This window comes from Dromaius novaehollandiae, chromosome 11 (genome assembly GCF_036370855.1).
Source record: "Dromaius novaehollandiae isolate bDroNov1 chromosome 11, bDroNov1.hap1, whole genome shotgun sequence".
NCBI classification, from domain to species: Eukaryota; Metazoa; Chordata; class Aves; order Casuariiformes; family Dromaiidae; genus Dromaius; species Dromaius novaehollandiae.
The window spans coordinates 14,181,137-14,205,944 of NC_088108.1; the positions used below are offsets into that span (position 1 = coordinate 14,181,137).

General features: G+C 61.8%; 4 long non-coding RNA genes across 4 annotated transcripts; all 4 read right to left on the reverse strand.

Annotated features, from left to right (window-relative positions):
- Positions 1–2,866: 2,866 nt before the first annotated feature.
- On the reverse strand, positions 2,867–3,725 carry LOC135329509 (uncharacterized). Its single transcript, XR_010390944.1, has 2 exons — positions 3,545–3,725; positions 2,867–3,371 (listed from the first exon to the last, which is right to left on the reverse strand). It is a non-coding gene; the product is annotated as an uncharacterized LOC135329509 (long non-coding RNA).
- A 4,849-nt stretch (positions 3,726–8,574) lies between these two features.
- Positions 8,575–9,433, reverse strand: LOC135329510 (uncharacterized). Its single transcript, XR_010390945.1, has 2 exons — positions 9,253–9,433; positions 8,575–9,079 (listed from the first exon to the last, which is right to left on the reverse strand). It is a non-coding gene; the product is annotated as an uncharacterized LOC135329510 (long non-coding RNA).
- Positions 9,434–14,282: 4,849 nt separating this feature from the next.
- Positions 14,283–15,129, reverse strand: LOC135329511 (uncharacterized). Its single transcript, XR_010390946.1, has 2 exons — positions 14,961–15,129; positions 14,283–14,787 (listed from the first exon to the last, which is right to left on the reverse strand). It is a non-coding gene; the product is annotated as an uncharacterized LOC135329511 (long non-coding RNA).
- A 4,861-nt stretch (positions 15,130–19,990) lies between these two features.
- Positions 19,991–20,837, reverse strand: LOC135329512 (uncharacterized). The gene is made up of 2 exons (XR_010390947.1): positions 20,669–20,837; positions 19,991–20,495 (listed from the first exon to the last, which is right to left on the reverse strand). It is a non-coding gene; the product is annotated as an uncharacterized LOC135329512 (long non-coding RNA).
- Between the last annotated feature and the right edge of the window lie 3,971 nt (positions 20,838–24,808).

The following is a 24,808-nucleotide window of genomic DNA, read 5'->3' on the forward strand; positions in this document are numbered from 1 at the left end:
GGAGGATGCGCAGGAGCAGGCTGGGAGACTGTCTGGCTCCGTGCATTTCCCCACAGTAAAACAGTAGCCACAGTAAAACACTAGGCACATAAGGGAGTGCTTAAATGGGTACGTCTGCTTTAGACCCCACGACAGGCAGAGGCTTTCCTTTCCCCGAAGAAAGGGAGGTGGCTGTGACCCTCCCCTTGCTTCTTGGGCTGACACGCTGCCCCGGCAAGGCAGCGGAAGCCCCGTCTCAGCCAGGCCCGGCCCCACAGAGAGGAAGCAAAGCAAGTCTGACTGGAGCTTCCTAGGTTGTGAGGGAGCTGGTAGGCTTCGAGTCTGGGTTTGGTGGGAGCTGAAGCAGCTCGCGGGTGCTGTAGGGGGGACTGTGCTTTCTGAAGGAGCTTGTCCTTAAAACGCAGCTTCCCCTGTTTGTGTCCCACATGTGGCCCAAGCGGGAAGGAGCTGCGTGTGCCCTGTAGAGTCGGCAGTGAGTGCGGTTGTGCGCTCAGAGCCGTGTCTCTGGCAGGGGTGGGCAGAGACGGGGAGCGTCTCTGGAGAGAATGGTACCCGCAGGGCTCGAGCGTGGCCCAGAATCCCTTCTGCTGGGGTCTGAAGGCCATTTTTCCATGGGGTCCGCTGCCCTGTAAGCGGGGATTGCTAACGGAGGGCGAGTGAGAGCTACGTCGGGAGGCACCTTCACTGGTAGGAAGTCTTCTGAAGTCCGGGGAGTCTGCTGGGTGCCTTTCAAGCATGGCGTCGCTGTCCTGCACCTGTGCTTGTGGTGTTGGCAGTTAGGCAGGCTTTTGAGGAAGAGCGGTGCGTGCAGGCAGTGCTTGCTGTGCCTCAAGAGAAGTGGCAGTGGCACAGCAGAAGAGAAAGGATCAGCTGCACCACGGTGCCTGGGGCCACAGGCTGATGCTGCTTGTGCCATGGTGTGTCCGGCGGGGGCTGAGGGTCGAGCCCGTTGTCTCTGGAGCAAGGTGCAACTGAACCGGGATGTGGTTAAGGCACGCTTTTGTGGATGTGGTGGCGTTTGGGGTGTAGGAAGTGGGTGTAGATGCATTTGTGTCCTCCTCCTGGGATCTGTGCTGCCTGGTGGTGGGCAGCGGTGGGTTATTGTTCATGTCTCGGTGGCCTGAAGGCGGTCTTGTTAGTCTGAGCGCTTGCAGCTCTGGGTTGGAGGTGGTGTCTTGTGAAGACCTGGGCAGTAGTTGGTTTGCTGCTTGTGGAGTTGCTGCTGGCTGGAGGTGAGCTGCTTGAGGGAAGAGAGATGTTCTTGCAGCCTGTGAGTGCCGCGCTCGGGCTTTTCAGCTGGTTTGTGTCATAAGCAGCTACCCTGAGCCCCTCAGTCGCACTGGGGCTGCGATGCAGGCTGAGTAGCTGTGTTGTTTGTGGAGCAGCTTGTGTGAGGCCTGGTTGCCGCAAGGAAGAGGGTGCGGAGCTGCTGGAGCAGAAGTGCCCATGAAGGTTGTGCTGGAAGACCTCAAACCCAGGAGCAGTTGAGGTTGGAAGGGCTGCCTGGAGGCCCCTGAATGCGCTGGCATGCCCAAAGCGGGTCTAATTCACCCGGGCAGCTCGGGGCCTCGTGCAGTCGTGTCTCCAACTGCCCAGGTCTGGGAAAAGCTGGCATTTCCTCTTTGTGGCCTTGCGGTCACTGGACTGTGTGGAGACCGTGTGGGCTGTGGTGTGCGGTTTGGCCTCTTTGCTGGTGTGATGCGCGAGCTGGCACAGGGAGCAGCGAAGCCGCGAGCTCCTGGTGGAGAAGCCCCGGAGGCGCTGACGAGCCGTGCGGCTTTGCCCCGCTCGTCTCGAAGGGGCCCGGCTCCCGAAGCGCCTGCGAGAGTCACGTGAGAACGGCGGCGGTTCTCCGCAGGAGATGCAGGGGCCCTGTGCGCGTGCAGCAGCTCTTTTTGAAGCACTCTGCAGCGGTCTGTGGTTATTCTGCCATCGTGTGGCTGTGAAGAGCTGGCGGGCCGAGGTTTCTGCAGGAGGTGATGAGACCGCGCTTCTCAGAGCAGGAGCAGCCCAGCGCGTCGCGGGGGGTGTCGCCAGGGCTGTCGGCGCGGTTTGCGCCTTGCCGCAGGCTGCTGTGCGGGAAAGGGGCTTTGGAGCAGTTGCCCCACGGGCATGGCGGAGGAGCGCTGGGAAGGGGTCGTGGGCGTGGGGTGGTGGAGCTGGGGCGCCTGTGGGAGCTGCGTGCGCGTGTCAGGGCGCGCGGAGCGGCAGAGGAGGGCAGCAGGCTGCCCGAGCGCCGGGCGCCGCTAGGGCGCAGGTGGTGGCTGTGGCGGGGAGGGGGCTTTGCTGCACGGGGCAGTGGGACAGAGCGCCCGCCGCCTCCAGCCCCGGCGCCGCGGCCGGGCTCCGGCTGTGCCCGCACGGCTGCTGCCGAGGCCCCGAGGCCTGGCCACCGGGACGCTCTGCAGCCCCGCGTTGGAAAGCCCCATTACTTGGATTTAGAAATCCTAGTTAGCTGGATTTAGAAATCCTAGTTAGTTGGATTTAACCCATTCAAGAGTGCCGCCGGCGCAGCCGCGGGCAGTGCGGAGCACAGACAGGCCATGAGCCGCCAGCAGGGTTGTGGCGCTTCCCGGCCCTGCTGGGTGGGCACGAGTGAGTTGTGCCCGGGAGCCGGCGCGAAAGCGCGGGGAGCGAACGCGGGGCTGCGGGCCCACGGCCCTGTGTCTGGCTCTTGTAGCTGGCGTCCCCCACGCTCCCTCTCGCACGGGAGCGCTCCTGGCCAAAGCCCTCAGGCCCAGCCGTGTTGGTGCTGGAGCGCGTGCGAGTGGAGGAGCTCTGTGCCCCAAGGCCTGTGGGTGGGAGAGATCCCCCCCACCCCCGGCCCCCGCGAGCTGCTCTAAGGAAACACCACTCTGGCATTGCGTGAGCTCTGCCTCCTCTCTGTCTTTATTGCCCAGGGGCCTCCTCGTGCGGGTGGCCGTGCGCAATGATGGCGCCGGCCCGAGACGGAGGAGCACGGTGCGGGCAGGCTGGGCGGAGGGACGGTGCCGTGGCCTGGTGTCGGGGCCGGCTGTGGCTTTGCGGGCACGCTCTGGAGCAGGCGCAGGCCTGGGGCAGCGGCCGCAGACTCTCTGCGCTTTGGGCAACAGAGTTGTGGGCACGCGGGGAGGTGAGTTTGTGGGCGCACGGGCCGGTGCTTCGCCAGGGCTCTGCTGGGCTCTGGCTGACGTGTCCGAGCATCGGCGTCGCTCTCGTCGTGCCTCAGTGGCCCCGGTGCCCGTCTCCCACCGCACGGCCCCAGTCTGGCTCGGTGTCGGTGTGCCTAGCCCAGCGTGCTGCCCGCTCAGGCCTCGTCGCTGGTCAGTGCTTCGAGCCTGCCCGTGCCAGGCGCACCTGCATCTGCAGTGTTCTCCTCCTGCGTGGTGGCACTGAAATGGAAGCCGGGGTTGTGTGCAGTAACTCTCTGAAGGGCACACTGGCCAGCCCCAAGGGAAAGGGAGCAGGAGAATATGCCCTTAAGCCGCCCCAAAGCAAGCCCGCCCTTGAAAGGGGCGCAGCGTAGCCTGAGCAAGGTGTCTTCTGCTTCTGTGGTGGTGATTACCTGTCCCTGGAAGAGCTTCTGCTGAACCCTCCCAAGCCTGGTGTGGGAGGCCAGGGTGGAAGAAGGAGGCCGCCATAGAGATATTCGTCTCCGTTGCTTGTGTTGCTGCCGAACTCTAAGCTTGCAGCGCTTGGAGAAGCACACCTGGAGCAGGTACACTGCAGGCTGGCGGGATGCTGGAAATAACGCATTAGCAGATGAACTTTGTGTTGGTGCGAGTTTGAAGAGGGGAAGGTTTGAAGGGACTTGCTCGGATGGAGCTTTTTGTCCTGGAGGCAGGACAGAACTCACCTCTCCAGAGTGGCAGCGGGTCTGGCAAGCGGATGCCTCGGCATCGTCCTCTGGAGACCTAGGAATCGTACCGAGAGGTATGGTAAAGGATTTTTAGTTGTCCTTTTGAAAGGAAGCGCGCTGCCTAGTAGGGAACTTGTGCTCTGTTCCATTTGCCAGGGAAAGCCCCTCGGAGACTAGCAGGGCTCTGCGTCTTTGGTCAGGTCTGCCGCCTTTGGAAAGGGTTAAAATGCCGGCCTGGGAGCTTTCTGGGAAGCCTTGAGAGTACCTGTGGGCTTCAGGTAAGCACTTTGTGCAGCTGTGTAATGGCTGCCTTGCAGGTGTGCTGTTCCTTCTGCCTGGCCCTGAGAGCAGATTGGCAAGAGAGGACCCCCAAGAAGGGGGCTGGTTAGTTGGATTTAACCCATTTAGAAGTGATGCCCAGAAGTCCTTCAGCATCTGTCTTGGCAGCCTGTGGAGTGCAGCTGTAGATTTCCCTGCCCGCGCAAGTGGTGTCCGAGTCCTGGGCTCAGGTCAGCACTTGGCTGTCGCTTTCTGCCCATCTTTCTGCTGTCTGCCAGCTGTGGAGCAGGAGGGTTGGAGGGCTGTGGGTCAGGGCTAGAAGGGAGTTGCTCTGGGTGGACCCTGACTCCTCCTGCGAGAGGCTAAAGCTAGGGCCGTGCCCGCACTGGGAGCTGCTTTGCAAGGTATCGCTTTGTAAGGGATGTGAATTTTAAACGTTACCTTTCTTTCCTGGTCTTGAGTCGGTAGTAAAGCCAAACACAAAATGCGAAGAAGATGATCAAAACGACGAGCGTTAAAGTGTTGGCAACGATGATGACGATTTTGTGTTTTGGAGGGCTGGGGTCAGCCTCTGCAGGACCCTTGGGGGAGAGTACTGCAAAACAGTGGCCAGAGATCAGCGTTTAATAAAAACGTGCATGCTGTGGTAGGTGAAAGGTAGGAAGGGGAGGGCTGAAGCGTGAAGAGCCCAAGCGCAGCAGCACACGCGTTACGGCCGTGGGGACGTGGCGTCCCAGCACGTGCGGGATGCCACGTGACATACTAGTTTGGTGCCGTGCATTGAGAAAATGCCCCATTCTTCTCTTCTCCCCCCTGTTGCTTTTGGTGGTGTTGCTCCTCCTCTCACACCCCCTCCTTCCTGCACTGGGAGAAAGGGAAGCAGGAGCCTGCTGTCACGAGCGAGACCCACTCTTGTGCTGGGCCGAGGCTCGGCAGATGCTTGTGTGTGCCCAGGGCGGGCAGCGCAGGAGGGCGGCGCAGAAGGCTGTGGAAAGCCGCGTCTCTGCAGAAGAGCTCCTCCTCAAGTGTTCTCAGCTTTGGAAGGGAGCCCCCTGTTCTGCCTGTGCCCCCAGGTGCTGGCAGGGGCCCGTGGGAGCGCTGCCTTGCCCCTGGAGATTCACCCTTAGACAATGTTAGTGGGGGAGAGGAGGTCTTGCGTCGGAGTACGTACCTTCAGACAGCACCGAAGCCTCTCTTTCCCCAGGTATGGGGACCCCGTGTACAAGGAGAGTACACAGGAGAAGGCACACCAAGGCAGAGCAGCCAGCCATGTCTGCTGGTACTCCCAAAGCTGTGTGCGCAAATGAGGCCTGCCCGGCAACGGGGCCCTGGGTTGCCCTGGCGGTGCTGTGACATCGCCGGCGGGCGTGCAGACCTTGTGAAGGTGTCAGGAGCTCCTCACAATGGGCCGCTGAGCGTGCGCGCGGCCTGCCAGCTCCTTCCCAGTCACCCTGCACAGGCGTGACCTCAGTGCCACCGGCTGTTTGTTGTAGGCCGTGCTTCTCCTGAGCGCCGTTTGGCGGGGAGGCGGTCTTTCACGGAGCCGGGCAGGCTGTGCAGACGAGCCTCTGCAGGGCCTGACGAAAGCTAGGGAGGATGCGCAGGAGCAGGCTGGGAGACTGTCTGGCTCCGTGCATTTCCCCACAGTAAAACAGTAGCCAGAGTAAAACACTAGGCACATAAGGGAGTGCTTAAATGGGTACGTCTGCTTTAGACCCCACGACAGGCAGAGGCTTTCCTTTCCCCGAAGAAAGGGAGGTGGCTGTGACCCTCCCCTTGCTTCTTGGGCTGACACGCTGCCCCGGCAAGGCAGCGGAAGCCCCGTCTCAGCCAGGCCCGGCCCCACAGAGAGGAAGCAAAGCAAGTCTGACTGGAGCTTCCTAGGTTGTGAGGGAGCTGGTAGGCTTCGAGTCTGGGTTTGGTGGGAGCTGAAGCAGCTCGCGGGTGCTGTAGGGGGGACTGTGCTTTCTGAAGGAGCTTGTCCTTAAAACGCAGCTTCCCCTGTTTGTGTCCCACATGTGGCCCAAGCGGGAAGGAGCTGCGTGTGCCCTGTAGAGTCGGCAGTGAGTGCGGTTGTGCGCTCAGAGCCGTGTCTCTGGCAGGGGTGGGCAGAGACGGGGAGCGTCTCTGGAGAGAATGGTACCCGCAGGGCTCGAGCGTGGCCCAGAATCCCTTCTGCTGGGGTCTGAAGGCCATTTTTCCATGGGGTCCGCTGCCCTGTAAGCGGGGATTGCTAACGGAGGGCGAGTGAGAGCTACGTCGGGAGGCACCTTCACTGGTAGGAAGTCTTCTGAAGTCCGGGGAGTCTGCTGGGTGCCTTTCAAGCATGGCGTCGCTGTCCTGCACCTGTGCTTGTGGTGTTGGCAGTTAGGCAGGCTTTTGAGGAAGAGCGGTGCGTGCAGGCAGTGCTTGCTGTGCCTCAAGAGAAGTGGCAGTGGCACAGCAGAAGAGAAAGGATCAGCTGCACCACGGTGCCTGGGGCCACAGGCTGATGCTGCTTGTGCCATGGTGTGTCCGGCGGGGGCTGAGGGTCGAGCCCGTTGTCTCTGGAGCAAGGTGCAACTGAACCGGGATGTGGTTAAGGCACGCTTTTGTGGATGTGGTGGCGTTTGGGGTGTAGGAAGTGGGTGTAGATGCATTTGTGTCCTCCTCCTGGGATCTGTGCTGCCTGGTGGTGGGCAGCGGTGGGTTATTGTTCATGTCTCGGTGGCCTGAAGGCGGTCTTGTTAGTCTGAGCGCTTGCAGCTCTGGGTTGGAGGTGGTGTCTTGTGAAGACCTGGGCAGTAGTTGGTTTGCTGCTTGTGGAGTTGCTGCTGGCTGGAGGTGAGCTGCTTGAGGGAAGAGAGATGTTCTTGCAGCCTGTGAGTGCCGCGCTCGGGCTTTTCAGCTGGTTTGTGTCATAAGCAGCTACCCTGAGCCCCTCAGTCGCACTGGGGCTGCGATGCAGGCTGAGTAGCTGTGTTGTTTGTGGAGCAGCTTGTGTGAGGCCTGGTTGCCGCAAGGAAGAGGGTGCGGAGCTGCTGGAGCAGAAGTGCCCATGAAGGTTGTGCTGGAAGACCTCAAACCCAGGAGCAGTTGAGGTTGGAAGGGCTGCCTGGAGGCCCCTGAATGCGCTGGCATGCCCAAAGCGGGTCTAATTCACCCGGGCAGCTCGGGGCCTCGTGCAGTCGTGTCTCCAACTGCCCAGGTCTGGGAAAAGCTGGCATTTCCTCTTTGTGGCCTTGCGGTCACTGGACTGTGTGGAGACCGTGTGGGCTGTGGTGTGCGGTTTGGCCTCTTTGCTGGTGTGATGCGCGAGCTGGCACAGGGAGCAGCGAAGCCGCGAGCTCCTGGTGGAGAAGCCCCGGAGGCGCTGACGAGCCGTGCGGCTTTGCCCCGCTCGTCTCGAAGGGGCCCGGCTCCCGAAGCGCCTGCGAGAGTCACGTGAGAACGGCGGCGGTTCTCCGCAGGAGATGCAGGGGCCCTGTGCGCGTGCAGCAGCTCTTTTTGAAGCACTCTGCAGCGGTCTGTGGTTATTCTGCCATCGTGTGGCTGTGAAGAGCTGGCGGGCCGAGGTTTCTGCAGGAGGTGATGAGACCGCGCTTCTCAGAGCAGGAGCAGCCCAGCGCGTCGCGGGGGGTGTCGCCAGGGCTGTCGGCGCGGTTTGCGCCTTGCCGCAGGCTGCTGTGCGGGAAAGGGGCTTTGGAGCAGTTGCCCCACGGGCATGGCGGAGGAGCGCTGGGAAGGGGTCGTGGGCGTGGGGTGGTGGAGCTGGGGCGCCTGTGGGAGCTGCGTGCGCGTGTCAGGGCGCGCGGAGCGGCAGAGGAGGGCAGCAGGCTGCCCGAGCGCCGGGCGCCGCTAGGGCGCAGGTGGTGGCTGTGGCGGGGAGGGGGCTTTGCTGCACGGGGCAGTGGGACAGAGCGCCCGCCGCCTCCAGCCCCGGCGCCGCGGCCGGGCTCCGGCTGTGCCCGCACGGCTGCTGCCGAGGCCCCGAGGCCTGGCCACCGGGACGCTCTGCAGCCCCGCGTTGGAAAGCCCCATTACTTGGATTTAGAAATCCTAGTTAGCTGGATTTAGAAATCCTAGTTAGTTGGATTTAACCCATTCAAGAGTGCCGCCGGCGCAGCCGCGGGCAGTGCGGAGCACAGACAGGCCATGAGCCGCCAGCAGGGTTGTGGCGCTTCCCGGCCCTGCTGGGTGGGCACGAGTGAGTTGTGGCCGGGAGCCGGCGCGAAAGCGCGGGGAGCGAACGCGGGGCTGCGGGCCCACGGCCCTGTGTCTGGCTCTTGTAGCTGGCGTCCCCCACGCTCCCTCTCGCACGGGAGCGCTCCTGGCCAAAGCCCTCAGGCCCAGCCGTGTTGGTGCTGGAGCGCGTGCGAGTGGAGGAGCTCTGTGCCCCAAGGCCTGTGGGTGGGAGAGATCCCCCCCACCCCCGGCCCCCGCGAGCTGCTCTAAGGAAACACCACTCTGGCATTGCGTGAGCTCTGCCTCCTCTCTGTCTTTATTGCCCAGGGGCCTCCTCGTGCGGGTGGCCGTGCGCAATGATGGCGCCGGCCCGAGACGGAGGAGCACGGTGCGGGCAGGCTGGGCGGAGGGACGGTGCCGTGGCCTGGTGTCGGGGCCGGCTGTGGCTTTGCGGGCACGCTCTGGAGCAGGCGCAGGCCTGGGGCAGCGGCCGCAGACTCTCTGCGCTTTGGGCAACAGAGTTGTGGGCACGCGGGGAGGTGAGTTTGTGGGCGCACGGGCCGGTGCTTCGCCAGGGCTCTGCTGGGCTCTGGCTGACGTGTCCGAGCATCGGCGTCGCTCTCGTCGTGCCTCAGTGGCCCCGGTGCCCGTCTCCCACCGCACGGCCCCAGTCTGGCTCGGTGTCGGTGTGCCTAGCCCAGCGTGCTGCCCGCTCAGGCCTCGTCGCTGGTCAGTGCTTCGAGCCTGCCCGTGCCAGGCGCACCTGCATCTGCAGTGTTCTCCTCCTGCGTGGTGGCACTGAAATGGAAGCCGGGGTTGTGTGCAGTAACTCTCTGAAGGGCACACTGGCCAGCCCCAAGGGAAAGGGAGCAGGAGAATATGCCCTTAAGCCGCCCCAAAGCAAGCCCGCCCTTGAAAGGGGCGCAGCGTAGCCTGAGCAAGGTGTCTTCTGCTTCTGTGGTGGTGATTACCTGTCCCTGGAAGAGCTTCTGCTGAACCCTCCCAAGCCTGGTGTGGGAGGCCAGGGTGGAAGAAGGAGGCCGCCATAGAGATATTCGTCTCCGTTGCTTGTGTTGCTGCCGAACTCTAAGCTTGCAGCGCTTGGAGAAGCACACCTGGAGCAGGTACACTGCAGGCTGGCGGGATGCTGGAAATAACGCATTAGCAGATGAACTTTGTGTTGGTGCGAGTTTGAAGAGGGGAAGGTTTGAAGGGACTTGCTCGGATGGAGCTTTTTGTCCTGGAGGCAGGACAGAACTCACCTCTCCAGAGTGGCAGCGGGTCTGGCAAGCGGATGCCTCGGCATCGTCCTCTGGAGACCTAGGAATCGTACCGAGAGGTATGGTAAAGGATTTTTAGTTGTCCTTTTGAAAGGAAGCGCGCTGCCTAGTAGGGAACTTGTGCTCTGTTCCATTTGCCAGGGAAAGCCCCTCGGAGACTAGCAGGGCTCTGCGTCTTTGGTCAGGTCTGCCGCCTTTGGAAAGGGTTAAAATGCCGGCCTGGGAGCTTTCTGGGAAGCCTTGAGAGTACCTGTGGGCTTCAGGTAAGCACTTTGTGCAGCTGTGTAATGGCTGCCTTGCAGGTGTGCTGTTCCTTCTGCCTGGCCCTGAGAGCAGATTGGCAAGAGAGGACCCCCAAGAAGGGGGCTGGTTAGTTGGATTTAACCCATTTAGAAGTGATGCCCAGAAGTCCTTCAGCATCTGTCTTGGCAGCCTGTGGAGTGCAGCTGTAGATTTCCCTGCCCGCGCAAGTGGTGGCCGAGTCCTGGGCTCAGGTCAGCACTTGGCTGTCGCTTTCTGCCCATCTTTCTGCTGTCTGCCAGCTGTGGAGCAGGAGGGTTGGAGGGCTGTGGGTCAGGGCTAGAAGGGAGTTGCTCTGGGTGGACCCTGACTCCTCCTGCGAGAGGCTAAAGCTAGGGCCGTGCCCGCACTGGGAGCTGCTTTGCAAGGTATCGCTTTGTAAGGGATGTGAATTTTAAACGTTACCTTTCTTTCCTGGTCTTGAGTCGGTAGTAAAGCCAAACACAAAATGCGAAGAAGATGATCAAAACGACGAGCGTTAAAGTGTTGGCAACGATGATGACGATTTTGTGTTTTGGAGGGCTGGGGTCAGCCTCTGCAGGACCCTTGGGGGAGAGTACTGCAAAACAGTGGCCAGAGATCAGCGTTTAATAAAAACGTGCATGCTGTGGTAGGTGAAAGGTAGGAAGGGGAGGGCTGAAGCGTGAAGAGCCCAAGCGCAGCAGCACACGCGTTACGGCCGTGGGGACGTGGCGTCCCAGCACGTGCGGGATGCCACGTGACATACTAGTTTGGTGCCGTGCATTGAGAAAATGCCCCATTCTTCTCTTCTCCCCCCTGTTGCTTTTGGTGGTGTTGCTCCTCCTCTCACACCCCCTCCTTCCTGCACTGGGAGAAAGGGAAGCAGGAGCCTGCTGTCACGAGCGAGACCCACTCTTGTGCTGGGCCGAGGCTCGGCAGATGCTTGTGTGTGCCCAGGGCGGGCAGCGCAGGAGGGCGGCGCAGAAGGCTGTGGAAAGCCGCGTCTCTGCAGAAGAGCTCCTCCTCAAGTGTTCTCAGCTTTGGAAGGGAGCCCCCTGTTCTGCCTGTGCCCCCAGGTGCTGGCAGGGGCCCGTGGGAGCGCTGCCTTGCCCCTGGAGATTCACCCTTAGACAATGTTAGTGGGGGAGAGGAGGTCTTGCGTCGGAGTACGTACCTTCAGACAGCACCGAAGCCTCTCTTTCCCCAGGTATGGGGACCCCGTGTACAAGGAGAGTACACAGGAGAAGGCACACCAAGGCAGAGCAGCCAGCCATGTCTGCTGGTACTCCCAAAGCTGTGTGCGCAAATGAGGCCTGCCCGGCAACGGGGCCCTGGGTTGCCCTGGCGGTGCTGTGACATCGCCGGCGGGCGTGCAGACCTTGTGAAGGTGTCAGGAGCTCCTCACAATGGGCCGCTGAGCGTGCGCGCGGCCTGCCAGCTCCTTCCCAGTCACCCTGCACAGGCGTGACCTCAGTGCCACCGGCTGTTTGTTGTAGGCCGTGCTTCTCCTGAGCGCCGTTTGGCGGGGAGGCGGTCTTTCACGGAGCCGGGCAGGCTGTGCAGACGAGCCTCTGCAGGGCCTGACGAAAGCTAGGGAGGATGCGCAGGAGCAGGCTGGGAGACTGTCTGGCTCCGTGCATTTCCCCACAGTAAAACAGTAGCCACAGTAAAACACTAGGCACATAAGGGAGTGCTTAAATGGGTACGTCTGCTTTAGACCCCACGACAGGCAGAGGCTTTCCTTTCCCCGAAGAAAGGGAGGTGGCTGTGACCCTCCCCTTGCTTCTTGGGCTGACACGCTGCCCCGGCAAGGCAGCGGAAGCCCCGTCTCAGCCAGGCCCGGCCCCACAGAGAGGAAGCAAAGCAAGTCTGACTGGAGCTTCCTAGGTTGTGAGGGAGCTGGTAGGCTTCGAGTCTGGGTTTGGTGGGAGCTGAAGCAGCTCGCGGGTGCTGTAGGGGGGACTGTGCTTTCTGAAGGAGCTTGTCCTTAAAACGCAGCTTCCCCTGTTTGTGTCCCACATGTGGCCCAAGCGGGAAGGAGCTGCGTGTGCCCTGTAGAGTCGGCAGTGAGTGCGGTTGTGCGCTCAGAGCCGTGTCTCTGGCAGGGGTGGGCAGAGACGGGGAGCGTCTCTGGAGAGAATGGTACCCGCAGGGCTCGAGCGTGGCCCAGAATCCCTTCTGCTGGGGTCTGAAGGCCATTTTTCCATGGGGTCCGCTGCCCTGTAAGCGGGGATTGCTAACGGAGGGCGAGTGAGAGCTACGTCGGGAGGCACCTTCACTGGTAGGAAGTCTTCTGAAGTCCGGGGAGTCTGCTGGGTGCCTTTCAAGCATGGCGTCGCTGTCCTGCACCTGTGCTTGTGGTGTTGGCAGTTAGGCAGGCTTTTGAGGAAGAGCGGTGCGTGCAGGCAGTGCTTGCTGTGCCTCAAGAGAAGTGGCAGTGGCACAGCAGAAGAGAAAGGATCAGCTGCACCACGGTGCCTGGGGCCACAGGCTGATGCTGCTTGTGCCATGGTGTGTCCGGCGGGGGCTGAGGGTCGAGCCCGTTGTCTCTGGAGCAAGGTGCAACTGAACCGGGATGTGGTTAAGGCACGCTTTTGTGGATGTGGTGGCGTTTGGGGTGTAGGAAGTGGGTGTAGATGCATTTGTGTCCTCCTCCTGGGATCTGTGCTGCCTGGTGGTGGGCAGCGGTGGGTTATTGTTCATGTCTCGGTGGCCTGAAGGCGGTCTTGTTAGTCTGAGCGCTTGCAGCTCTGGGTTGGAGGTGGTGTCTTGTGAAGACCTGGGCAGTAGTTGGTTTGCTGCTTGTGGAGTTGCTGCTGGCTGGAGGTGAGCTGCTTGAGGGAAGAGAGATGTTCTTGCAGCCTGTGAGTGCCGCGCTCGGGCTTTTCAGCTGGTTTGTGTCATAAGCAGCTACCCTGAGCCCCTCAGTCGCACTGGGGCTGCGATGCAGGCTGAGTAGCTGTGTTGTTTGTGGAGCAGCTTGTGTGAGGCCTGGTTGCCGCAAGGAAGAGGGTGCGGAGCTGCTGGAGCAGAAGTGCCCATGAAGGTTGTGCTGGAAGACCTCAAACCCAGGAGCAGTTGAGGTTGGAAGGGCTGCCTGGAGGCCCCTGAATGCGCTGGCATGCCCAAAGCGGGTCTAATTCACCCGGGCAGCTCGGGGCCTCGTGCAGTCGTGTCTCCAACTGCCCAGGTCTGGGAAAAGCTGGCATTTCCTCTTTGTGGCCTTGCGGTCACTGGACTGTGTGGAGACCGTGTGGGCTGTGGTGTGCGGTTTGGCCTCTTTGCTGGTGTGATGCGCGAGCTGGCACAGGGAGCAGCGAAGCCGCGAGCTCCTGGTGGAGAAGCCCCGGAGGCGCTGACGAGCCGTGCGGCTTTGCCCCGCTCGTCTCGAAGGGGCCCGGCTCCCGAAGCGCCTGCGAGAGTCACGTGAGAACGGCGGCGGTTCTCCGCAGGAGATGCAGGGGCCCTGTGCGCGTGCAGCAGCTCTTTTTGAAGCACTCTGCAGCGGTCTGTGGTTATTCTGCCATCGTGTGGCTGTGAAGAGCTGGCGGGCCGAGGTTTCTGCAGGAGGTGATGAGACCGCGCTTCTCAGAGCAGGAGCAGCCCAGCGCGTCGCGGGGGGTGTCGCCAGGGCTGTCGGCGCGGTTTGCGCCTTGCCGCAGGCTGCTGTGCGGGAAAGGGGCTTTGGAGCAGTTGCCCCACGGGCATGGCGGAGGAGCGCTGGGAAGGGGTCGTGGGCGTGGGGTGGTGGAGCTGGGGCGCCTGTGGGAGCTGCGTGCGCGTGTCAGGGCGCGCGGAGCGGCAGAGGAGGGCAGCAGGCTGCCCGAGCGCCGGGCGCCGCTAGGGCGCAGGTGGTGGCTGTGGCGGGGAGGGGGCTTTGCTGCACGGGGCAGTGGGACAGAGCGCCCGCCGCCTCCAGCCCCGGCGCCGCGGCCGGGCTCCGGCTGTGCCCGCACGGCTGCTGCCGAGGCCCCGAGGCCTGGCCACCGGGACGCTCTGCAGCCCCGCGTTGGAAAGCCCCATTACTTGGATTTAGAAATCCTAGTTAGCTGGATTTAGAAATCCTAGTTAGTTGGATTTAACCCATTCAAGAGTGCCGCCGGCGCAGCCGCGGGCAGTGCGGAGCACAGACAGGCCATGAGCCGCCAGCAGGGTTGTGGCGCTTCCCGGCCCTGCTGGGTGGGCACGAGTGAGTTGTGGCCGGGAGCCGGCGCGAAAGCGCGGGGAGCGAACGCGGGGCTGCGGGCCCACGGCCCTGTGTCTGGCTCTTGTAGCTGGCGTCCCCCACGCTCCCTCTCGCACGGGAGCGCTCCTGGCCAAAGCCCTCAGGCCCAGCCGTGTTGGTGCTGGAGCGCGTGCGAGTGGAGGAGCTCTGTGCCCCAAGGCCTGTGGGTGGGAGAGATCCCCCCCACCCCCGGCCCCCGCGAGCTGCTCTAAGGAAACACCACTCTGGCATTGCGTGAGCTCTGCCTCCTCTCTGTCTTTATTGCCCAGGGGCCTCCTCGTGCGGGTGGCCGTGCGCAATGATGGCGCCGGCCCGAGACGGAGGAGCACGGTGCGGGCAGGCTGGGCGGAGGGACGGTGCCGTGGCCTGGTGTCGGGGCCGGCTGTGGCTTTGCGGGCACGCTCTGGAGCAGGCGCAGGCCTGGGGCAGCGGCCGCAGACTCTCTGCGCTTTGGGCAACAGAGTTGTGGGCACGCGGGGAGGTGAGTTTGTGGGCGCACGGGCCGGTGCTTCGCCAGGGCTCTGCTGGGCTCTGGCTGACGTGTCCGAGCATCGGCGTCGCTCTCGTCGTGCCTCAGTGGCCCCGGTGCCCGTCTCCCACCGCACGGCCCCAGTCTGGCTCGGTGTCGGTGTGCCTAGCCCAGCGTGCTGCCCGCTCAGGCCTCGTCGCTGGTCAGTGCTTCGAGCCTGCCCGTGCCAGGCGCACCTGCATCTGCAGTGTTCTCCTCCTGCGTGGTGGCACTGAAATGGAAGCCGGGGTTGTGTGCAGTAACTCTCTGAAGGGCACACTGGCCAGCCCCAAGGGAAAGGGAGCAGGAGAATATGCCCTTAAGCCGCCCCAAAGCAAGCCCGCCCTTGAAAGGGGCGCAGCGTAGCCTGAGCAAGGTGTCTTCTGCTTCTGTGGTGGTGATTACCTGTCCCTGGAAGAGCTTCTGCTGAACCCTCCCAAGCCTGGTGTGGGAGGCCAGGGTGGAAGAAGGAGGCCGCCATAGAGATATTCGTCTCCGTTGCTTGTGTTGCTGCCGAACTCTAAGCTTGCAGCGCTTGGAGAAGCACACCTGGAGCAGGTACACTGCAGGCTGGCGGGATGCTGGAAATAATGCATTAGCAGATGAACTTTGTGTTGGTGCGAGTTTGAAGAGGGGAAGGTTTGAAGGGACTTGCTCGGATGGAGCTTTTTGTCCTGGAGGCAGGACAGAACTCACCTCTCCAGAGTGGCAGCGGGTCTGGCAAGCGGATGCCTCGGCATCGTCCTCTGGAGACCTAGGAATCGTACCGAGAGGTATGGTAAAGGATTTTTAGTTGTCCTTTTGAAAGGAAGCGCGCTGCCTAGTAGGGAACTTGTGCTCTGTTCCATTTGCCAGGGAAAGCCCCTCGGAGACTAGCAGGGCTCTGCGTCTTTGGTCAGGTCTGCCGCCTTTGGAAAGGGTTAAAATGCTGGCCTGGGAGCTTTCTGGGAAGCCTTGAGAGTACCTGTGGGCTTCAGGTAAGCACTTTGTGCAGCTGTGTAATGGCTGCCTTGCAGGTGTGCTGTTCCTTCTGCCTGGCCCTGAGAGCAGATTGGCAAGAGAGGACCCCCAAGAAGGGGGCTGGTTAGTTGGATTTAACCCATTTAGAAGTGATGCCCAGAAGTCCTTCAGCATCTGTCTTGGCAGCCTGTGGAGTGCAGCTGTAGATTTCCCTGCCCGCGCAAGTGGTGTCCGAGTCCTGGGCTCAGGTCAGCACTTGGCTGTCGCTTTCTGCCCATCTTTCTGCTGTCTGCCAGCTGTGGAGCAGGAGGGTTGGAGGGCTGTGGGTCAGGGCTAGAAGGGAGTTGCTCTGGGTGGACCCTGACTCCTCCTGCGAGAGGCTAAAGCTAGGGCCGTGCCCGCACTGGGAGCTGCTTTGCAAGGTATCGCTTTGTAAGGGATGTGAATTTTAAACGTTACCTTTCTTTCCTGGTCTTGAGTCGGTAGTAAAGCCAAACACAAAATGCGAAGAAGATGATCAAAACGACGAGCGTTAAAGTGTTGGCAACGATGATGACGATTTTGTGTTTTGGAGGGCTGGGGTCAGCCTCTGCAGGACCCTTGGGGGAGAGTACTGCAAAACAGTGGCCAGAGATCAGCGTTTAATAAAAACGTGCATGCTGTGGTAGGTGAAAGGTAGGAAGGGGAGGGCTGAAGCGTGAAGAGCCCAAGCGCAGCAGCACACGCGTTACGGCCGTGGGGACGTGGCGTCCCAGCACGTGCGGGATGCCATGTGGTATCCTAGTTTGGTGCCGTGCATTGAGAAAACGCCCCATTCTTCTCTTCTCCCCCCTGTTGCTTTTGGTGGTGTTGCTCCTCCTCTCACACCCCCTCCTTCCTGCGCTGGGAGAAAGGGAAGCAGGAGCCTGCTGTCACGAGCGAGACCCACTCTTGTGCTGGGCCGAGGCTCGGCAGATGCTTGTGTGTGCCCAGGGCGGGCAGCGCAGGAGGGCGGCGCAGAAGGCTGTGGAAAGCCGCGTCTCTGCAGAAGAGCTCCTCCTCAAGTGTTCTCAGCTTTGGAAGGGAGCCCCCTATTCTGCCTGTGCCCCCAGGTGCTGGTAGGGGCCCGTGGGAGCGCTGCCTTGCCCCTGGAGATTCACCCTTAGACAATGTTAGTGGGGGAGAGGAGGTCTTGCGTCGGAGTATGTACCTTCAGACAGCACCGAAGCCTCTCTTTCCCCAGGTATGGGGACCCCGTGTACAAGGAGAGTACACAGGAGAAGGCACACCAAGGCAGAGCAGCCAGCCATGTCTGCTGGTACTCCCAAAGCTGTGTGCGCAAATGAGGCCTGCCCGGCAACGGGGCCCTGGGTTGCCCTGGCGGTGCTGTGACATCGCCGGCGGGCGTGCAGACCTTGTGAAGGTGTCAGGAGCTCCTCACAATGGGCCGCTGAGCGTGCGCGCGGCCTGCCAGCTCCTTCCCAGTCACCCTGCACAGGCGTGACCTCAGTGCCACCGGCTGTTTGTTGTAGGCCGTGCTTCTCCTGAGCGCCGTTTGGCGGGGAGGCGGTCTTTCACGGAGCCGGGCAGGCTGTGCAGACGAGCCTCTGCAGGGCCTGACGAAAGCTAGGGAGGATGCGCAGGAGCAGGCTGGGAGACTGTCTGGCTCCGTGCATTTCCCCACAGTAAAACAGTAGCCACAGTAAAACACTAGGCACATAAGGGAGTGCTTAAATGGGTACGTCTGCTTTAGACCCCACGACAGGCAGAGGCTTTCCTTTCCCCGAAGAAAGGGAGGTGGCTGTGACCCTCCCCTTGCTTCTTGGGCTGACACGCTGCCCCGGCAAGGCAGCGGAAGCCCCGTCTCAGCCAGGCCCGGCCCCACAGAGAGGAAGCAAAGCAAGTCTGACTGGAGCTTCCTAGGTTGTGAGGGAGCTGGTAGGCTTCGAGTCTGGGTTTGGTGGGAGCTGAAGCAGCTCGCGGGTGCTGTAGGGGGGACTGTGCTTTCTGAAGGAGCTTGTCCTTAAAACGCAGCTTCCCCTGTTTGTGTCCCACATGTGGCCCAAGCGGGAAGGAGCTGCGTGTGCCCTGTAGAGTCGGCAGTGAGTGCGGTTGTGCGCTCAGAGCCGTGTCTCTGGCAGGGGTGGGCAGAGACGGGGAGCGTCTCTGGAGAGAATGGTACCCGCAGGGCTCGAGCGTGGCCCAGAATCCCTTCTGCTGGGGTCTGAAGGCCATTTTTCCATGGGGTCCGCTGCCCTGTAAGCGGGGATTGCTAACGGAGGGCGAGTGAGAGCTACGTCGGGAGGCACCTTCACTGGTAGGAAGTCTTCTGAAGTCCGGGGAGTCTGCTGGGTGCCTTTCAAGCATGGCGTCGCTGTCCTGCACCTGTGCTTGTGGTGTTGGCAGTTAGGCAGGCTTTTGAGGAAGAGCGGTGCGTGCAGGCAGTGCTTGCTGTGCCTCAAGAGAAGTGGCAGTGGCACAGCAGAAGAGAAAGGATCAGCTGCACCACGGTGCCTGGGGCCACAGGCTGATGCTGCTTGTGCCATGGTGTGTCCGGCGGGGGCTGAGGGTCGAGCCCGTTGTCTCTGGAGCAAGGTGCAACTGAACCGGGATGTGGTTAAGGCACGCTTTTGTGGATGTGGTGGCGTTTGGGGTGTAGGAAGTGGGTGTAGATGCATTTGTGTCCTCCTCCTGGGATCTGTGCTGCCTGGTGGTGGGCAGCGGTGGGTTATCGTTCATGTCTCGGTGGCCTGAAGGCGGTCTTGTTAGTCTGAGCGCTTGCAGCTCTGGGTTGGAGGTGGTGTCTTGTGAAGACCTGGGCAGTAGTTGGTTTGCTGCTTGTGGAGTTGCTGCTGGCTGGAGGTGAGCTGCTTGAGGGAAGAGAGATGTTCTTGCAGCCTGTGAGTGCCGCGCTCGGGCTTTTCAGCTGGTTTGTGTCATAAGCAGCTACCCTGAGCCCCTCAGTCGCACTGGGGCTGCGATGCAGGCTGAGTAGCTGTGTTGTTTGTGGAGCAGCTTGTGTGAGGCCTGGTTGCCGCAAGGAAGAGGGTGCGGAGCTGCTGGAGCAGAAGTGCCCATGAAGGTTGTGCTGGAAGACCTCAAACCCAGGAGCAGTTGAGGTTGGAAGGGCTGCCTGGAGGCCCCTGAATGCGCTGGCATGCCCAAAGCGGGTCTAATTCACCCGGGCAGCTCGGGGCCTCGTGCAGTCGTGTCTCCAACTGCCCAGGTCTGGGAAAAGCTGGCATTTCCTCTTTGTGGCCTTGCGGTCACTGGACTGTGTGGAGACCGTGTGGGCTGTGGTGTGCGGTTTGGCCTCTTTGCTGGTGTGATGCGCGAGCTGGCACAGGGAGCAGCGAAGCCGCGAGCTCCTGGTGGAGAAGCCCCGGAGGCGCTGACGAGCCGTGCGGCTTTGTCCCGCTCGTCTCGAAGGGGCCCGGCTCCCGAAGCGCCTGCGAGAGTCACGTGAGAACGGCGGCGGTTCTCCGCAGGAGATGCAGGGGCCCTGTGCGCGTGCAGCAGCTCTTTTTGAAGCACTCTGCAGCGGTCTGTGGTTATTCTGCCATCGTGTGGCTGTGAAGAGCTGGCGGGCCGAGGTTTCTGCAGGAGGTGATGAGACCGCGCTTCTCAGAGCAGGAGCAGCCCAGCGCGTCGCGGGGGGTGTCGCCAGGGCTGTCGGCGCGGTTTGCGCCTTGCCGCAGGCTGCTGTGCGGGAAAGGGGCTTTGGAGCAGTTGCCCCACGGGCATGGCGGAGGAGCGCTGGGAAGGGGTCGTGGGCGTGGGGTGGTGGAGCTGGGGCGCCTGTGGGAGCTGCGTGCGCGTGTCAGGGCGCGCGGAGCGGCAGAGGAGGGCAGCAGGCTGCCCGAGCGCCGGGCGCCGCTAGGGCGCAGGTGGTGGCTGTGGCGGGGAGGGGGCTTTGCTGCACGGGGCAGTGGGACAGAGCGCCCGCCGCCTCCAGCCCCGGCGCCGCGGCCGGGCTCCGGCTGTGCCCGCACGGCTGCTGCCGAGGCCCCGAGGCCTGGCCACCGGGACGCTCTGCAGCCCCGCGTTGGAAAGCCCCATTACTTGGATTTAGAAATCCTAGTTAGCTGGATTTAGAAATCCTAGTTAGTTGGATTTAACCCATTCAAGAGTGCCGCCGGCGCAGCCGCGGGCAGTGCGGAGCACAGACAGGCCATGAGCCGCCAGCAGGGTTGTGGCGCTTCCCGGCCCTGCTGGGTGGGCACGAGTGAGTTGTGGCCGGGAGCCGGCGCGAAAGCGCGGGGAGCGAACGCGGGGCTGCGGGCCCACGGCCCTGTGTCTGGCTCTTGTAGCTGGCGTCCCCCACGCTCCCTCTCGCACGGGAGCGCTCCTGGCCAAAGCCCTCAGGCCCAGCCGTGTTGGTGCTGGAGCGCGTGCGAGTGGAGGAGCTCTGTGCCCCAAGGCCTGTGGGTGGGAGAGATCCCCCCCACCCCCGGCCCCCGCGAGCTGCTCTAAGGAAACACCACTCTGGCATTGCGTGAGCTCTGCCTCCTCTCTGTCTTTATTGCCCAGGGGCCTCCTCGTGCGGGTGGCCGTGCGCAATGATGGCGCCGGCCCGAGACGGAGGAGCACGGTGCGGGCAGGCTGGGCGGAGGGACGGTGCCGTGGCCTGGTGTCGGGGCCGGCTGTGGCTTTGCGGGCACGCTCTGGAGCAGGCGCAGGCCTGGGGCAGCGGCCGCAGACTCTCTGCGCTTTGGGCAACAGAGTTGTGGGCACGCGGGGAGGTGAGTTTGTGGGCGCACGGGCCGGTGCTTCGCCAGGGCTCTGCTGGGCTCTGGCTGACGTGTCCGAGCATCGGCGTCGCTCTCGTCGTGCCTCAGTGGCCCCGGTGCCCGTCTCCCACCGCACGGCCCCAGTCTGGCTCGGTGTCGGTGTGCCTAGCCCAGCGTGCTGCCCGCTCAGGCCTCGTCGCTGGTCAGTGCTTCGAGCCTGCCCGTGCCAGGCGCACCTGCATCTGCAGTGTTCTCCTCCTGCGTGGTGGCACTGAAATGGAAGCCGGGGTTGTGTGCAGTAACTCTCTGAAGGGCACACTGGCCAGCCCCAAGGGAAAGGGAGCAGGAGAATATGCCCTTAAGCCGCCCCAAAGCAAGCCCGCCCTTGAAAGGGGCGCAGCGTAGCCTGAGCAAGGTGTCTTCTGCTTCTGTGGTGGTGATTACCTGTCCCTGGAAGAGCTTCTGCTGAACCCTCCCAAGCCTGGTGTGGGAGGCCAGGGTGGAAGAAGGAGGCCGCCATAGAGATATTCGTCTCCGTTGCTTGTGTTGCTGCCGAACTCTAAGCTTGCAGCGCTTGGAGAAGCACACCTGGAGCAGGTACACTGCAGGCTGGCGGGATGCTGGAAATAATGCATTAGCAGATGAACTTTGTGTTGGTGCGAGTTTGAAGAGGGGAAGGTTTGAAGGGACTTGCTCGGATGGAGCTTTTTGTCCTGGAGGCAGGACAGAACTCACCTCTCCAGAGTGGCAGCGGGTCTGGCAAGCGGATGCCTCGGCATCGTCCTCTGGAGACCTAGGAATCGTACCGAGAGGTATGGTAAAGGATTTTTAGTTGTCCTTTTGAAAGGAAGCGCGCTGCCTAGTAGGGAACTTGTGCTCTGTTCCATTTGCCAGGGAAAGCCCCTCGGAGACTAGCAGGGCTCTGCGTCTTTGGTCAGGTCTGCCGCCTTTGGAAAGGGTTAAAATGCTGGCCTGGGAGCTTTCTGGGAAGCCTTGAGAGTACCTGTGGGCTTCAGGTAAGCACTTTGTGCAGCTGTGTAATGGCTGCCTTGCAGGTGTGCTGTTCCTTCTGCCTGGCCCTGAGAGCAGATTGGCAAGAGAGGACCCCCAAGAAGGGGGCTGGTTAGTTGGATTTAACCCATTTAGAAGTGATGCCCAGAAGTCCTTCAGCATCTGTCTTGGCAGCCTGTGGAGTGCAGCTGTAGATTTCCCTGCCCGCGCAAGTGGTGTCCGAGTCCTGGGCTCAGGTCAGCACTTGGCTGTCGCTTTCTGCCCATCTTTCTGCTGTCTGCCAGCTGTGGAGCAGGAGGGTTGGAGGGCTGTGGGTCAGGGCTAGAAGGGAGTTGCTCTGGGTGGACCCTGACTCCTCCTGCGAGAGGCTAAAGCTAGGGCCGTGCCCGCACTGGGAGCTGCTTTGCAAGGTATCGCTTTGTAAGGGATGTGAATTTTAAACGTTACCTTTCTTTCCTGGTCTTGAGTCGGTAGTAAAGCCAAACACAAAATGCGAAGAAGATGATCAAAACGACGAGCGTTAAAGTGTTGGCAACGATGATGACGATTTTGTGTTTTGGAGGGCTGGGGTCAGCCTCTGCAGGACCCTTGGGGGAGAGTACTGCAAAACAGTGGCCAGAGATCAGCGTTTAATAAAAACGTGCATGCTGTGGTAGGTGAAAGGTAGGAAGGGGAGGGCTGAAGCGTGAAGAGCCCAAGCGCAGCAGCACACGCGTTACGGCCGTGGGGACGTGGCGTCCCAGCACGTGCGGGATGCCATGTGGTATCCTAGTTTGGTGCCGTGCATTGAGAAAACGCCCCATTCTTCTCTTCTCCCCCCTGTTGCTTTTGGTGGTGTTGCTCCTCCTCTCACACCCCCTCCTTCCTGCGCTGGGAGAAAGGGAAGCAGGAGCCTGCTGTCACGAGCGAGACCCACTCTTGTGCTGGGCCGAGGCTCGGCAGATGCTTGTGTGTGCCCAGGGCGGGCAGCGCAGGAGGGCGGCGCAGAAGGCTGTGGAAAGCCGCGTCTCTGCAGAAGAGCTCCTCCTCAAGTGTTCTCAGCTTTGGAAGGGAGCCCCCTATTCTGCCTGTGCCCCCAGGTGCTGGTAGGGGCCCGTGGGAGCGCTGCCTTGCCCCTGGAGATTCACCCTTAGACAATGTTAGTGGGGGAGAGGAGGTCTTGCGTCGGAGTATGTACCTTCAGACAGCACCGAAGCCTCTCTTTCCCCAGGTATGGGGACCCCGTGTACAAGGAGAGTACACAGGAGAAGGCACACCAAGGCAGAGCAGCCAGCCATGTCTGCTGGTACTCCCAAAGCTGTGTGCGCAAATGAGGCCTGCCCGGCAACGGGGCCCTGGGTTGCCCTGGCGGTGCTGTGACATCGCCGGCGGGCGTGCAGACCTTGTGAAGGTGTCAGGAGCTCCTCACAATGGGCCGCTGAGCGTGCGCGCGGCCTGCCAGCTCCTTCCCAGTCACCCTGCACAGGCGTGACCTCAGTGCCACCGGCTGTTTGTTGTAGGCCGTGCTTCTCCTGAGCGCCGTTTGGCGGGGAGGCGGTCTTTCACGGAGCCGGGCAGGCTGTGCAGACGAGCCTCTGCAGGGCCTGACGAAAGCTAGGGAGGATGCGCAGGAGCAGGCTGGGAGACTGTCTGGCTCCGTGCATTTCCCCACAGTAAAACAGTAGCCACAGTAAAACACTAGGCACATAAGGGAGTGCTTAAATGGGTACGTCTGCTTTAGACCCCACGACAGGCAGAGGCTTTCCTTTCCCCGAAGAAAGGGAGGTGGCTGTGACCCTCCCCTTGCTTCTTGGGCTGACACGCTGCCCCGGCAAGGCAGCGGAAGCCCCGTCTCAGCCAGGCCCGGCCCCACAGAGAGGAAGCAAAGCAAGTCTGACTGGAGCTTCCTAGGTTGTGAGGGAGCTGGTAGGCTTCGAGTCTGGGTTTGGTGGGAGCTGAAGCAGCTCGCGGGTGCTGTAGGGGGGACTGTGCTTTCTGAAGGAGCTTGTCCTTAAAACGCAGCTTCCCCTGTTTGTGTCCCACATGTGGCCCAAGCGGGAAGGAGCTGCGTGTGCCCTGTAGAGTCGGCAGTGAGTGCGGTTGTGCGCTCAGAGCCGTGTCTCTGGCAGGGGTGGGCAGAGACGGGGAGCGTCTCTGGAGAGAATGGTACCCGCAGGGCTCGAGCGTGGCCCAGAATCCCTTCTGCTGGGGTCTGAAGGCCATTTTTCCATGGGGTCCGCTGCCCTGTAAGCGGGGATTGCTAACGGAGGGTGAGTGAGAGCTACGTCGGGAGGCACCTTCACTGGTAGGAAGTCTTCTGAAGTCCGGGGAGTCTGCTGGGTGCCTTTCAAGCATGGCGTCGCTGTCCTGCACCTGTGCTTGTGGTGTTGGCAGTTAGGCAGGCTTTTGAGGAAGAGCGGTGCGTGCAGGCAGTGCTTGCTGTGCCTCAAGAGAAGTGGCAGTGGCACAGCAGAAGAGAAAGGATCAGCTGCACCACGGTGCCTGGGGCCACAGGCTGATGCTGCTTGTGCCATGGTGTGTCCGGCGGGGGCTGAGGGTCGAGCCCGTTGTCTCTGGAGCAAGGTGCAACTGAACCGGGATGTGGTTAAGGCACGCTTTTGTGGATGTGGTGGCGTTTGGGGTGTAGGAAGTGGGTGTAGATGCATTTGTGTCCTCCTCCTGGGATCTGTGCTGCCTGGTGGTGGGCAGCGGTGGGTTATCGTTCATGTCTCGGTGGCCTGAAGGCGGTCTTGTTAGTCTGAGCGCTTGCAGCTCTGGGTTGGAGGTGGTGTCTTGTGAAGACCTGGGCAGTAGTTGGTTTGCTGCTTGTGGAGTTGCTGCTGGCTGGAGGTGAGCTGCTTGAGGGAAGAGAGATGTTCTTGCAGCCTGTGAGTGCCGCGCTCGGGCTTTTCAGCTGGTTTGTGTCATAAGCAGCTACCCTGAGCCCCTCAGTCGCACTGGGGCTGCGATGCAGGCTGAGTAGCTGTGTTGTTTGTGGAGCAGCTTGTGTGAGGCCTGGTTGCCGCAAGGAAGAGGGTGCGGAGCTGCTGGAGCAGAAGTGCCCATGAAGGTTGTGCTGGAAGACCTCAAACCCAGGAGCAGTTGAGGTTGGAAGGGCTGCCTGGAGGCCCCTGAATGCGCTGGCATGCCCAAAGCGGGTCTAATTCACCCGGGCAGCTCGGGGCCTCGTGCAGTCGTGTCTCCAACTGCCCAGGTCTGGGAAAAGCTGGCATTTCCTCTTTGTGGCCTTGCGGTCACTGGACTGTGTGGAGACCGTGTGGGCTGTGGTGTGCGGTTTGGCCTCTTTGCTGGTGTGATGCGCGAGCTGGCACAGGGAGCAGCGAAGCCGCGAGCTCCTGGTGGAGAAGCCCCGGAGGCGCTGACGAGCCGTGCGGCTTTGTCCCGCTCGTCTCGAAGGGGCCCGGCTCCCGAAGCGCCTGCGAGAGTCACGTGAGAACGGCGGCGGTTCTCCGCAGGAGATGCAGGGGCCCTGTGCGCGTGCAGCAGCTCTTTTTGAAGCACTCTGCAGCGGTCTGTGGTTATTCTGCCATCGTGTGGCTGTGAAGAGCTGGCGGGCCGAGGTTTCTGCAGGAG